This window comes from Cheilinus undulatus, linkage group 1, assembly GCF_018320785.1.
Source record: "Cheilinus undulatus linkage group 1, ASM1832078v1, whole genome shotgun sequence".
Classification (NCBI taxonomy): Eukaryota; Metazoa; Chordata; class Actinopteri; order Labriformes; family Labridae; genus Cheilinus; species Cheilinus undulatus.
The window spans coordinates 52,967,311-52,981,065 of NC_054865.1; the positions used below are offsets into that span (position 1 = coordinate 52,967,311).

At 38.5% G+C, this 13,755-nt stretch overlaps 1 protein-coding gene across 9 annotated transcripts in view; it reads right to left on the bottom strand.

The window, feature by feature from the left end:
- map2k5 (mitogen-activated protein kinase kinase 5) overlaps positions 1-13,755 on the bottom strand; it is a 120,457-nt gene that overhangs the window by 18,266 nt on the left and 88,436 nt on the right. The gene's annotated exons all lie outside the window — the stretch shown is intronic.

The window sequence follows — 13,755 nt, forward strand, 5'->3', positions numbered from 1 at the left end:
TTAGCATGCTACTCGCTTACTTTCTCTGGAAACGGTCCGGCTTTGGTTGGTGTCAGTATGAATTAACAGGATGTGTGAGAATGCTGGTCGATGTCAGAGCAGAGGGGATGTAAGGTAACTTTGTTTAGGAATGTCAAAATGCTGCTTTCACGAACACCTAATGCTTCCATGAAATCTATGTGCTGCTTTTAAACATGTTAGATATCAATAAACTGCTTTCTCCAGATCTGCAAACTGAATGATGTATTTCCACATGTGGTAGCGGCTCCACTCTACTCAGTTTTGGTAGCAGGCACTTTATTTTCAATGACAAAAAAAAACGCTTTCATAGTACCTCCTCAATGTAGGTGGGGCTGGCATGGCACAACTGCACAAAACATCGAACAGCAACAAAAAATAAAGGGCATTGAGGCAGCAGTGTACCTGTTTTGATCTGAGGCAATTTGTCACAACAAGGAGTTGGGTTTTGTTCCAGAGAGGCTTGAAAGCAGCAAGTTTTCATTAAGCATATTTTCTTTTACAGGGTATATACAGCAATCCTTAAGTTAAATTTAATACCTTTTAATACCTTTTTTACTACCTTTGAAATGTTTTTAAAACCATCACGACACTGAGTTGCAAGTGTTTATCAGCGACCTTTCTAACGTTTACGCAGATTTTGACGTATACAGTGCTTAACAAATTTATTAGACCACCCTAACCCTAACCAAAGCAAGGTTTATGCCACAGCTACCATAAATTAACAGCATTGGTAATTACCAAAATCATTTCTTATGTTTCTGCAATGGTTTATACACCGATATGTAGAAGCTCTTTAACCCAAATGATATTTTTAATGCTAAAATATAATTATTTTTGTTATCCATGAATTTTCAAATATACTGATTTACAAAAAAAAATGAAAAAATAGTAAAGCACATTATTATTTCTTGATTATTATGTCAGATTATAGTTATTTACTTGCATTCCTGAAGAGAAAAATGAGTTTTAGTGGTTGAATGTTATGCTTGATTCATTTCTGACTTCTCAGAGAAGCCCAGTGAGCCGGCTCAAATTTGGGTGGATTCAGTTTGAAATCCCTCATTCCTGTTCAAAATGGTAAAACGTTGAGAGCTCACTGAAAATGAAAGCGTCCGCATTATAGCACTTCATGATGCTGGATGGTCTTTGAGACAATTTAAAAAAACAACATATAATGTGCAATAAAGAGATAGTTCCAGCACACTGGCTGGCATTCACTGTATGAACTGTTGAACTGCTATGGATTTTAACATGAACATGTGCTATAGGCCTAATATGAACTCATGAGCAAAGAATCTTATGACAAGTTTCTTAATTGCATGGCCTTTTTTCAATAATTTTGTCCATTTTAACCAGTTCCTCTTTTTTCTCTATGTATCTCCTTCTGAGTGTATTGGATGTAGTGATTAGCTGGGCCGTTTTTGACGAATGGCCCAGCCTTGTCGATGCCATCGACAAGCTGTTTTTTGAAGAAGGATGCTAATCCAAATCTGATGATGTAACCGGTTTTGTCTTTACCACACGTGAATGACTTTGCGATGTCAGAGATGGGAAACATTTCTTAAAACAGCTCCACTATTCCTTTGTTGGAGTTCAATGAATGGTGTTTAACTGCAGTGTTTAGACACCACACAGCCTCCGCACGCAGTGTTGGTGTGGCGCCCATACTCACCCAGAGGTCTGACACAGTTGCTGGAGCCGTAACGTTGGCTAGTACCATGGCACTAGTTTGCGGTGGTGGTGGTGCAGCAGCACAGAAAGTTGAGAGTGGTAGAGTTAACTGCTCTCGCTGACCACACATTCCATTTTTATGTCTAGTGGATTGCATATGCGAATGAAATGCGTTAGTTCCCATCCAGTTGACGTTGATGTTTGTTTTACAAACTGAACAATAAGCCTGCTGGTCACTCCCTACTACAGGCCTGAGCCAGTCCTTAAATGCTGGGTCTTCCACCCCGCTGTCAGAAAATTTGCATTTGCCCATGACGACAATGATGGTTGTCTGGACGCTGAAGATAAGCCAGCCAGTTGGCTACTCAGTTGAGCACGCAAAGTGTTTACGACCACTGAATATGACGTCATCAAACATAGCCTACAAAGCTGAGACTTCAGATTGAGACGAGGATCTTCAGTCATGTGCCCAGACATGCTAGCCCACGTTTAAACGAACTAATACGAACTTTAGCAGATAGAATTTCAATCAGAATAGGACAGCTCATAGCCTGTAAAAATAATACCTATTTTACAAAAAATAATACCTCTAAAACCACATTTAACACTTTTAATGGCCTTAAATTTGGCAATTCTAATTTATCACCTTTTAATACTTTTTAAAACCCCGCGGACACCCTGTTTTAAATCACAGGCTGCATCAACTATCATTGATAATTCTAAATAACACAAAACAAAATATTGGTTAGTTGACTGATTTGATGTAATGTTTATTTTGAACATGTAAAAAATCATTAGCTAGCATTAATAATAATAAAAGAAAAGATTAATCATAAGTGAGGGAGAAATAGAGTTAAAAATCTGGGACACTTCATTTTTATTAAGCTGAACCTGTACTGAACTGTGACCCCAAAACCAAGGTATGAATTGAACCATGACCTCTGTGAACCGTTACACCCCTACATTTCAGTTTTGACTCAGCTCACTTGGAGCCTTGCCAGAAGTGACAGCAGCACTTCGGTGCAATAAATAACTTGGACTTTTGGAGCCCTGCAGCTTGAGAGACGTTAAGTTTTTTTGTTTTTTTGATGTACCCTTTGTCGGCCAAGCACCGACCCACTTTGGTTTGGATGTGCATGTGAACACTTTCCCGATACCAAAAAATAGTACCAGGTACCAGGTAAGATGCCCTGGTGAAAATAAAAAACAAGTAGAGTTTAGACGAGCCCAGTCAGACGACATAGAAAAAAGCACCACATATATTATGCTAAATGTTGGTCAAGGGAGGAAGGTAAAAATAAGAGAGTAAAACAAAATAATCAGGATGAGAAATGCTGCATTTTCAGCGAAAGATTATTTTCATATAGGGATACACAATTTTATCAGCATATTATTGGTATTGACAGATATGAAAACTTCTGTTAATATTTACTAACAATATTTTGGCAGTAAAAATCTGCCTATATGAGCTAAAATATTGGCTTAACAATTATAAGTTTGGGGAGTTTAAGGCTGGACCAACAGTTGAACATCACCTAAAGTGTTTTTGTCTATTCATCATAATTTCTCACAGTTTAAAATGTGTTTTAATATCTGAAATGTGTGAATTTGTTCATCCTCAAATTTTAAATTGTGTGTTTTAAGGACTGAAGTTTTAAGACTGATCTTCATTTAAATACCAGAATTGATATCTGTAACAGCTAAAATTTACTTGTAAACAATTCCATATTAGAAACTGGCAAAATTCCAATATCCCTAATTTCAAAATTAAAATGTCCAAATTATTCCTGAATGTTGAAGTGAACAACGCCAAAAATACAAATAATGTGTTAACTGTCTACTTGGTGTCCCTTACTGAAATCAGGTACACAACAGGTTCAAAACTTTCCCGTGGTTTGTAAGCTGGTGATTTAAAGCGTCAATTCAGCCTCTTGACTGTCATCATCATGGGATTTTGGAGCAGGTCCTTGCAATTAAAAAAAAGGCTTGGTAAATGGGAAGTTATTAAAGCTATACAATCTATGTCCAGTGTTATCTGTATACCTGGCTTATGTTTGGATCAGGCAAAAAAACAACAACAAAAAAAAAAACCCCACCCCTGATGGTTATGAATATAAAGAGAAGAGGGCTTCTGATGCCCTTGTGAACTTCGTGCTTTTCGTCACACATCTGCTCATAGAGGGGAAGTTAGGTTCTGGGAAGAACCGGATGGCTCGATGTGTTTATGTGTGTTTTGTGAGAGAGATGTAATTTTGACTCATTCAGAATGGCGTGACTGAAGAGTCCCACAGCAGAACCATACTGAATGTGTGAATGGGGTTTCTGTCAGCAAAGACCCAAGGGGGAAATGTGAAAACATTCTGGCGATGAAGGTGCTGACAGAAAAGTTTAGGGAGCAGGAGACATCAGTGATTTAGCACAAGTCTGACAAGATACAAAAAGCCCAAGATGAGTAGTAGTACGTAAGGGAAGCACGTGAAAATCCTTTTTGCACATAGAGAGATGTGAACATTAAAACACTTAAACTTCCTTAAAGTCTGAGAAACAGGAAAAAAGGAACTCATGCAGGGTAAATGCACATAAAAGCATTACTAAAAAAGAAAAATAATAAACTGTAACGGAGTTAAATAATCTAATTTAGCTGCAACTTTTTGGAGTCAACATGAGAGAGTCAGAAAAGAAGGGTTCAGCTTTAACGGCCACCAGAGACTGAAAGAAACTGTCTACTTCTAAAGGCATCTGTAAAGGTTACAGTGCACCTGAAACTTTGAACCAGAGTAATGGAGCTCCAGCACTAACAGCAGACATCTATAGTACACATTATGCATGCTTTTGAGGCAAAATGGGCCCTTTTTCATGCAAATTTAATAAAGAAAAAAGTCCAGTTCACTACACGAGGGCAGTTACTCGTGTTCAAGAAGAACCTCCTTAGCACGGAGAATGTTTTAACAGTTACCTCAATTCTATTCAGCAACTGTACTAAAGGTAGACTCCTTGCTGATCCATGAAGCTTGTAAGGCCATTACCATTTTACTTTTCTTTAAACTGTCAATGGTGCTTGTCAAAGAAGAAGAAGAAGAATATTTCTTTAATTCTTTAACTCAATTATTGAAAACTTTGTACACAAAAAGGCTGACATACATGCAGATCCTATGGTCATGCACAAATGGATAGCTTTCAGAGTGAGGGCTGCTGCTCATGAAGAAGCACCTGGGCAGTTGGGGGTTCAGTGCCTTGCTCAAGGGCATCTTGGGAGTACTCAGGAAGTGAACTGGCTCCTCTCCAGCTACCAGACCAGCTTTCAAAGTTGTTCCAACTTGGACTTGAACCAGCAATCCACAGGCTCTTACCAGGGGTGCACAATATTATCAGCAGTGTCGGTATCAGCAGATGATAGCTGAAGTAGTTTATTATCAGTATTGGAAGAAACTAAAACTTCTGCCAATGTTTATAACAGATATCAGCTTTAATACAGGCAGTAAGGGACAGACACCATGAAAAAGTGCCATTCAATAGTCAAAATTAGAAGATTCTTAAGAGACGGACAAGGATGTTTTTGTGAGTTTTTAACTTGAAGCCAACACAAGACGGAAACTGCCAATTACAGATTCACAGATTTAGTATTGCTAACTGTTTATGGTAAAACTGAAGTTAAAAAGATAATTTATCTAAAAATATGGATGCTCAGTTAAAAGATTCTTTCTGAAGTAATGGGCATGTGTTGGTTTCTTAGAACTTCAGTTATGTCACAGACATACAGTAGATGAAGATGTAAGATCTGTGGTTGTTGATTAGTTTCAAAAGTCACTTAAGACCTACGTGTTTGGATTGGCCTTTTCTTACTGTGTGTTTTGTGTCTTATGGTGTTTCTTTTAATTAGTTGTACCCTGTATTCTTGCCTGTGTTTCTTTATCTCCTTTAAAAAGCTCTTTGTGAACTTGTTGGTCTTGAAAGGTTCTATTAAAATTAAGAAAAACATTATTTCACAGTAATTATTCTTTTGTTATTCAATGGCAAATAGTGAACACCTTTCAAACGCACTCCAGCCATAACATGGCAGTAGTGCTGCAACAAAAAAACACGTCTTAAAATATTGAATTGACTGAGTAAAATAGTTACAGGAAAGCTTTCATGTTCCCACAAAGTTGGGAGCATGGAATTGTCCAAAATCTCTTGGTATGCTGAAGCATTCAGAGTTCCTTTCACTGGAACTAAGGGGCCAAGCCCAGCTCCTGAAAAACAACCCCACACCATAATCCCCCCTCCACCAAACTTTACACTTGGCACAGTGCAGTCAGACAAGTACTGTTCTCCTGGCAACCGCCAAACCCAGACTCGTCCATCAGATTGCCAGATGGAGAAGCGCGATTCGTCACTCCAAAGAACATGTCTCTACTGCTCTAGAGTCCAGTGGTGGCGTGCTCTCCACCACTGCATCAGACGCTTTGCATTGCACTTGGTGATGTATGTCTTGGATGCAGCTGCTCAGCCATGGAAACCCATTCCATGAAGCTCTCTGTGCACTGTTCTTGAGCTAATCTGAAGGCCACATAAAGTTTGGAGGTCTGTAGCGATTGACTTTGAAGAATGTTGGCGACCTCTGTGCACTATGTGCCTCAGCATCCACTGACCTCGCTCCGTCATGTTACATGGCCTACCACTTCATGGTTGAGTTGCTGTCATTCCCAATCGCTTCCACTTTGTTATAATACCACTGAAAGCTGACTGTGGAATATTTAGGAGCAAAGAAACTTCACGACTGGACTTGTTGCACAGGTGGCATCCTATCACAGTACCACGCTGGGATTCACTGAGCTCCTGAGAGCGACCCATTCTTTTACAAATGTTTGTAGAAACAGTCTGCATGCCTAGGTGCTTGGTTTTATACACCTGTGGCCATGGAAGTGACTGGATCCCCTGATTTCAATTATTTGGATGGGTGAGTGAATACTTTTGGCAATAGAGTGTTTAGCCACACTGACAACAATGGTTTTGGAAATATCAGCAAAAACCCACTATGGTGCATCTCAAAGTCCCAACCTAAGTCCTTACAGACTGAGCTGCTGCTGCTCCCCTCTTAGAGTCTGAAGGCATCAGTATACACCCTCTTATTCACAGTTTATTACACTGAATCCCAGTGGTTTTAACACTTTAAGTTTCGAAACATAATTCTAAAAAAATGTGCAAAGACTTAGTCAACATTTTTTACTGCGATAATGCCAACTACATTTTTAGACAGAGATAACTTCTTGCAGATGCAAATCAAGGGTAATTGCACTTTTCTGTGATCCAACCTTAACTTGTCCCAGAGTTGGTTAATAACAAAAACAAACTGGGGGTAACAGTTGTTCAAACTAGGTGGTGCAATGCTTCTGTGTCTATGAATGTGTTGTGTGGGTTTAAGTGTATTTGTGCGTCTCTAAACTAGATTTGAGGACAGTCAGATGCAGGAAAGGATCTTTTGTGGAGCTGAGGGGCTCATCTGGTGTCTCTGGGGTTGTAAGGGGGGCACAAAAATTTGTGTGTGTGCCTATGAATAGAAAAGCAGAATAGGAGGGCTGCATTGACAAGGGTGCTAAAAGGCAGTGTGAAGGCTGCTGGCTGGGGAATGAGGGGTGATGAGGGAGGGGGGAGGGATAAATGAAGTGTCCATCAAATCACAATCAAAGAATACAAGGGTGGGGGATCATCAGAGTGGTCTTTCTTCTTTCCTAAACACTGCAATGCATAAATGTCAATATAGCCCACAGACACAGAAAATAATGGGCTATTTGCATCCGTTTGAAGAGTCAGGTATTACAAGGCTAAATTTAACACACTATATAATCTGTTCTTCCCGCTTGGTAGCTCAGTAGAAGAGTACCAAGACCGTCGATACTGACGGGCTGAAAGTGAAGGTCAGGAGAATGATCCAAAATCAAGAAACTTCAGACAGGAGAAGTCGTCACTAAAAACCTGCGACTAACGTTCTGGGAAACAGCCAATGGATCGTCTCCTCAACTGACCAACGTCATTAGCTAATGATGACAGGATAAGGTGTCCACAATGAAAGATGCATCGTATGAGGAGGGAAAAACCACACTCACTCTTCTGTCTGATGGGTCATCATCTCATTATGAGTCACAGGTAAGACTGACCTAGCCTGAACTGACTCAAGTATTCAGGCATGTTTGGACTTTTGAACAATAAAACAGTTTATTTTTACCACACTTTTCACTTGAAAAAAATCTTCCAGTGCTTTTGGTAAGGTCTGAAATTACAATCCACTGATTTAATTTCTGATGCAATATTCATCACTACAACCTCACAGCAAAGATTTATAGCAGGAAGTTTCAACAGCTAAAAACAACCTTATGTGAGGATTCAGCGTTTTAGAAATGCTGGTTCACTTTAACCTGACAAGCCAGATAGACCGTTTCATATAGCCAGTGCATGGATATATATCTAATTCATGCATTAAACCTCCCATACAAAGAGTTTGGGAAGGGCAGGACTTTTCATAAAATTCTCAGAAGGCAATTGGCATCCTGAGCTGAGGCAGGCACTGCCGTAGTTTATAAATAGTGGAGCTTGTTGGTGAACAAAACTCATGCTGAGGCCAGTCAGGAAAATGTAGAAACATCTCCTTCCAAGACAAGCTTTCAGTGTGGCTCGTCACTCTTGTTTTAATAAAGTTTGGATAAAACTGCTGCTGTAGCTACATCCAAGCTATTCGCTATCTCAGCAGCACCCATTATCAATATCAGCTTTCAGTACAACTTAACCCCTCCTGTAACTATCACAAATCCATGCCAAAGCAGGCCAGGAGAAGAGTAAAAACATTTTTTCCATCATGAAAAGCTTTCAGAGATGTTCTTTGCTCTTTAATCTACATAGAAATGTGGTCAAGTTTGGATAAAACTGCCACTATGCTATAGCTACATCCAAGCTAAACGTTACAACAGCAACAGCCATTGCTATCGACTTCCCATACAATAAAACCCTGCTTGTAGCTACAGCCTCTTTCTTCTTAAATGACACTAATTGGTCAGGGCCGTTCTCAGACCTAGCACAATCGTTTCAGATTGGAGCTTTGCAAGATGGATTTGTCAGATGACAGACATGGTATTTGGCAAATCCATCGGCTTTACAAGGTTAGGTTAACTTGGAAATCTGATTAAATGTGAGTTATAAATAAAAAAAGACACACCATTTGTGTGGTACATAGAGGTGGAAATGAAATCACGCCAGGGTGACTTCTAATTCATTTCATTTTGATCGAGTAAGATCAAAATTATTTTATTACACCCTCAGAGGAAACTCAGGTGTTGGAGTTGCTATTAAACAGACCACAGCATGAAGAAAGTCTGTTTTTTTAAAAGAGAGAGTTATTAAAGAGGATAAACAATATTATCGCCTTCATATAGTTTCTGCAGATCGTATCTTATGAAGTTAATCACCGACACCGCCAGATATATGGAAATTTCTGCCGACATGTATAGCTGATTAATCGTTTGGCAGAATGTACACCAACTTAATACTTCCTCTAATGATAAAATATGAAGTTTATGGAGCATTAGGCAGAACATATACCGCAGTGGAGTGTTTTTCAAATTTTAGATCTGACTACAGGCAGTTTTCTTCACTGTAGAAGAATTTGAGTTTTTTTGCATCATTTCTGTGTTAGCACTTTGTTAGGACTGTTTCCATGAGGCACCCTCCTTGTTGTTTAATCAAGAAAGTTAATTTTAATTGTATAGTTTAAGCTCCATAGAGTCAGATCAAACTTGATTTTACTGTTATTAACACATTTTGCTTGTAATGTAAAAGTAATCCAAAGAAAGTACATTTTTTTTCCATTACTGAATGTCTAAATTTGAGTAGGAATACATTTATCATTTATGGCAGAATTAAGTGTTGTTTGTTTGCTTCTTAAAAACAGACTGTCACAATAAGAGGAAATGAGCTTGTAGACTTACTCTAGTAAAAGGATCTTCTTCTTCAGACTAGTGATATTTTTTGAATATTGTTCCTAGCACAAATAAACTCCATAAACTAAACTATTAGAACTATTGAATAGTTTTTTTTCACAAATGCAAAGCAATGTGTACACATCCCTCCCACAGCTTCTTGGTAGAATGCAAAAAGGCGAAGTAAAAATGATCCACAAAACACTGAAAGGAAATACTTTCAACAAGTTTGTGTGGCCATGAGACCATGAGTTTGTTGGTTAGACACCTAAAGTATAAACACAACTTTAAAAATATTTAGCTGGTTTGAAGGTGTTTGAAAGATTTAACCAGGTCTCAAAACAAATTTTGGGTTCTTTAGGTCCTTCATTTAGGAGCTTTAAAGACCTCCACTGGGAATATACAATAAACCAAAGACGTTGGTTTAATTTCATTGTACTATTAGTCAGGGAACTGTTTAAAATGATGAACGGAATGTGATAAAATATTAATACAATGAGCAAAACATCCAGAACAAGTAGTTATAGCCCACTGTGTAAAGCTTCAGGGACAAAAGCCATCAAGAGCGGGGATACAATCAAACAGCAGCCCTTAAAAGAAGCTCTAATAGGATAAATCCCAGAGAACATAATGTCAGTAAAAGCTATAGCAGTGATTAGAGAAACCACACGCTGAAACCTGATGAGCAAACTAGAGCCACTAGGTGAGTTTGAATGGTCATAAAACAACATTATTTGCTCAGTGTCTGCACTATTATGTGATTCCCGCATTATCTTTCAGGAGAAATGAGTTGCAGAGATAAAAAAAAAACTGAAGCAAATGGTGGCACTTTCTGTACAGCAGAGAGAGAGGGAGAGAGAGGGGAGCTGTGTCTGAGTGCATTAACATACAGATAGAATAGGTAAAGAGTTTTAATGTACTCAGGAGGCTGGTGGAACAGGGGAGGTAGAGGCAGAGGTGGGGAGAAAGAGGGAATGTGAAGGAGAAGAGAGAGAAAGACAATCAGCAGGCGAGAGCCACAAAGGCAGGCATCCATGACCTTACATCTCAGTTCATCGAGGCAGAGGAAGAAATGAAAGGCTTACCGGAGGACAAAAATATAGGTAAAGAAAAAGGGAGATGGAGAGAAACTGGGAGGAGAAGAAAAAAGAGAGGGACTGTGAATATTTGAAGATAGTGCCGGGATCACGATGAATGTGAAGGAAGTGGGTCAAAGTAGAAATGTGGAAGAGATGAAGGAAAAAGATAAATTCTTACAGGAACAGTTTTAGTGATACAATCCAAAGTCCACCAGTCAAAAGTCAAACGGAGGTCTTTATGACCAAGTGTTATGACCAAGTGGCAACCTCTGGTGTTGGAGAATAAACCCAATGCCTAACAGTAAAAAAACTGCACTTCCTTGAGTGTCCACTTGAAACTATTTGCTACAATGCTAAAATGTCAGTTTCACAAGCAGAAAAAAAAAAACATTTACTGACTAGCAGAGGCTGTTAAAGTTAATACAAAATGTTTACTTTGTTAGTTGTTAAAGACATTTCCATCAAGAGCAGTTATTCCTTAATTCTTTTCAAAATCAAGTTAATTAAAGTAACTTGGCATCAAAACCTACTAAAAGTTCAACAGCATGGGCTATCTGAATGTTTTCGCCTCATTATCATGTTTATTTACACAAACACTGTGTGAGAACAACACTTGTACTATAAATAACCACAAAGTTATGATTTGAAGCCACAATCTACATATCTGTCAGACCATCAACAAACAAATAATAATAATAATAATGCATTTTATTTAAAGGCGCCTTTCAAAACACTCAAGGTCACCTTACAAGAAAAGGTTAAAAACAAGAAAAAAAACAAGAAAAAAAAGCCAATTTGTAGAGTCACTGATCTTATCATTTGGTAAGCTCTAGTGAACTCTCTTGATCGTAACAATCCAACAAGTCCTGCTGCATCAGGAAGGGTTCCCACAATCCAATTCAATCCAAAAAAGTTAACATCTATAAAGACCCATGGATTGATCAAGTCTACAGGTAATTTAAACCTTTTAATATATTACACTCTACAGCGGAGCTCTGGGAGTATGTAACATCATGTAGGTCAAGCACAACCTTGCAACACTGATCAACAGGCCAGCGTCCATGTCTGTCATCAGGAAGATCCATCTTGCAAAGCTCCAATCTAAAACAATTGTGCCTGGTGTGGGAACATTTTTTGGCTTGTCATTCAGGAGGCGGTATGCTCTTGCTCAGAAAATGACATGGACTGAAATTTACAGGAGTGAAAGAATTTAATTTTTTTTTTCAAATCAAAGTTCAGTCATGACTGATTTTTCTTTATAGGTTTTTATCGGCATACACTTTATGGGGATACTTTTCCTCAAAACTCATCTCTTTGGTAAATATTAAGCAGTTCTGCATACATTTGTATCATTAGAAAAACTGATTGAAAATAAATGTCAGCATTCCAAACACAGCAACAACCACTGCTAGGCCACAAAACATCGCTTACGAAAAAAAATTGAGATGTAGCTGTGACTTTTCCCATCTCTTTCATTTATTATTTGTTTTTTGAAAAAGCAACACTTGGCTATAAAAAAACAGATCAATTAGTACTTTAGAGCAAGGGTTCTAAACTTTTTCTGCTGCCTGCAACACACACAAAATAAAGACACCAAAGACCGGGATCCCCACTGTACCTGAAGGTGACTGAACACAGCCTAGCACATTCAAGAATAGTCATGTGCAGATATGTAAATACAAAATGTAAATCCTTTGTTAAAAACAGAATTAAAATACGTGAAAAAAAAAAAAACAAAACTGCTGGGAAAGTTGGTGGAATTAGATTTTAAAGGCAGCAGAAATGGGTTAGAAATGCCAGAAATTAGATAAAAGTGGCAACCCCCCCCCCCCCAAAAAAAATTGCAAAAATAGGTCAAAGAGGCAAAAATGTACATAGTTAGTGGTAAAAAGGAATTCAAAAGTGGCTGAAATGGATTTTAAGTGTAAAAAATAGGTGGACATTTGGTGAAATGGGATGAAAATGTATACAAACTGGCAAAAAAAAGGGTTAGCTGAGGCAGAAATAGTCAGAAACTGGCAAAAATGGGCTTTTTAAATTTTGAAATGTGGCTAAAAATGGTAAAAGGGGTTAATAGTGGAAATAATGTGCCAACACAGCCAACAATAGGCAGAGAGCTGCAAGATTTGGTTTAGAAGTGGCAAAACAGGTAGAAAAAAAAAAGTGGTGGAAAAGGTTTAAAATTCACAAAAAATGGGTTTTAAGTTGCAAAAATATGTTAAAACTAGCAAAATTGGTGGGAAAAAGTGATAAAAATGGGTTACAATCAGGCAAAATTGGTGTAAAGTGGCAACAATGTCATTCAGAAATGTTATTAGTTTTTTAAGGCATCTGGAGACTCCTCCCCTCAGTGTCTTGCGACCCCGGATCCCGACCCCAACGTTGGATAACTCCTACTTTAGAGTATTCATATTTTCCCCTTAAAACATCGGGAACGTTAATCACAGTAAATGACAAAGGAAGTAAAAACTGTTTTCAAAGCAACTGAAGAAATATAAAGTCAGAAAACAACACTTAAGTATAAATGTGTCCCTCAAATCAAACAAACAAAAAAAAAGGTTCTGTCAAAGCAGAACATCAACACCAGTCAAACCGAATCTGCAGTACACGGTCTTCCCCTCAAGAGAAACACTTTTGTCTGGAGCCACAAATTCCCAAAGAGTGTCTAGACAACATTTCTCTTTACTCCTCCGCTCTGGTGTGAGACTGAGAACATACAATCTGTTAGCAGCTCTGCATTTACACCCTCCAGCCCTGCGTCCCCACAACACAAACCTTCACCCCTCCTCTCCCCTTGGACTTCACTGTCGCTGTCCTTGGTTCTAATACAAAAAGCACAGGGTGTTGCAACTCTTAAAAGGCAGTTTATGCAAAATGTTGGGGACACGTGTGCTATCCTTACAACAGATAATATCCTTGTCTACGTAAGGACTGAGGCATTTCATTCAAGTTCAATCTAAAGTTCTTTTATATCTTTACAACATTTATGGCCAAGAGTCTCTTTTGGCTATCTAATGTTAACAGACACAGGGAAT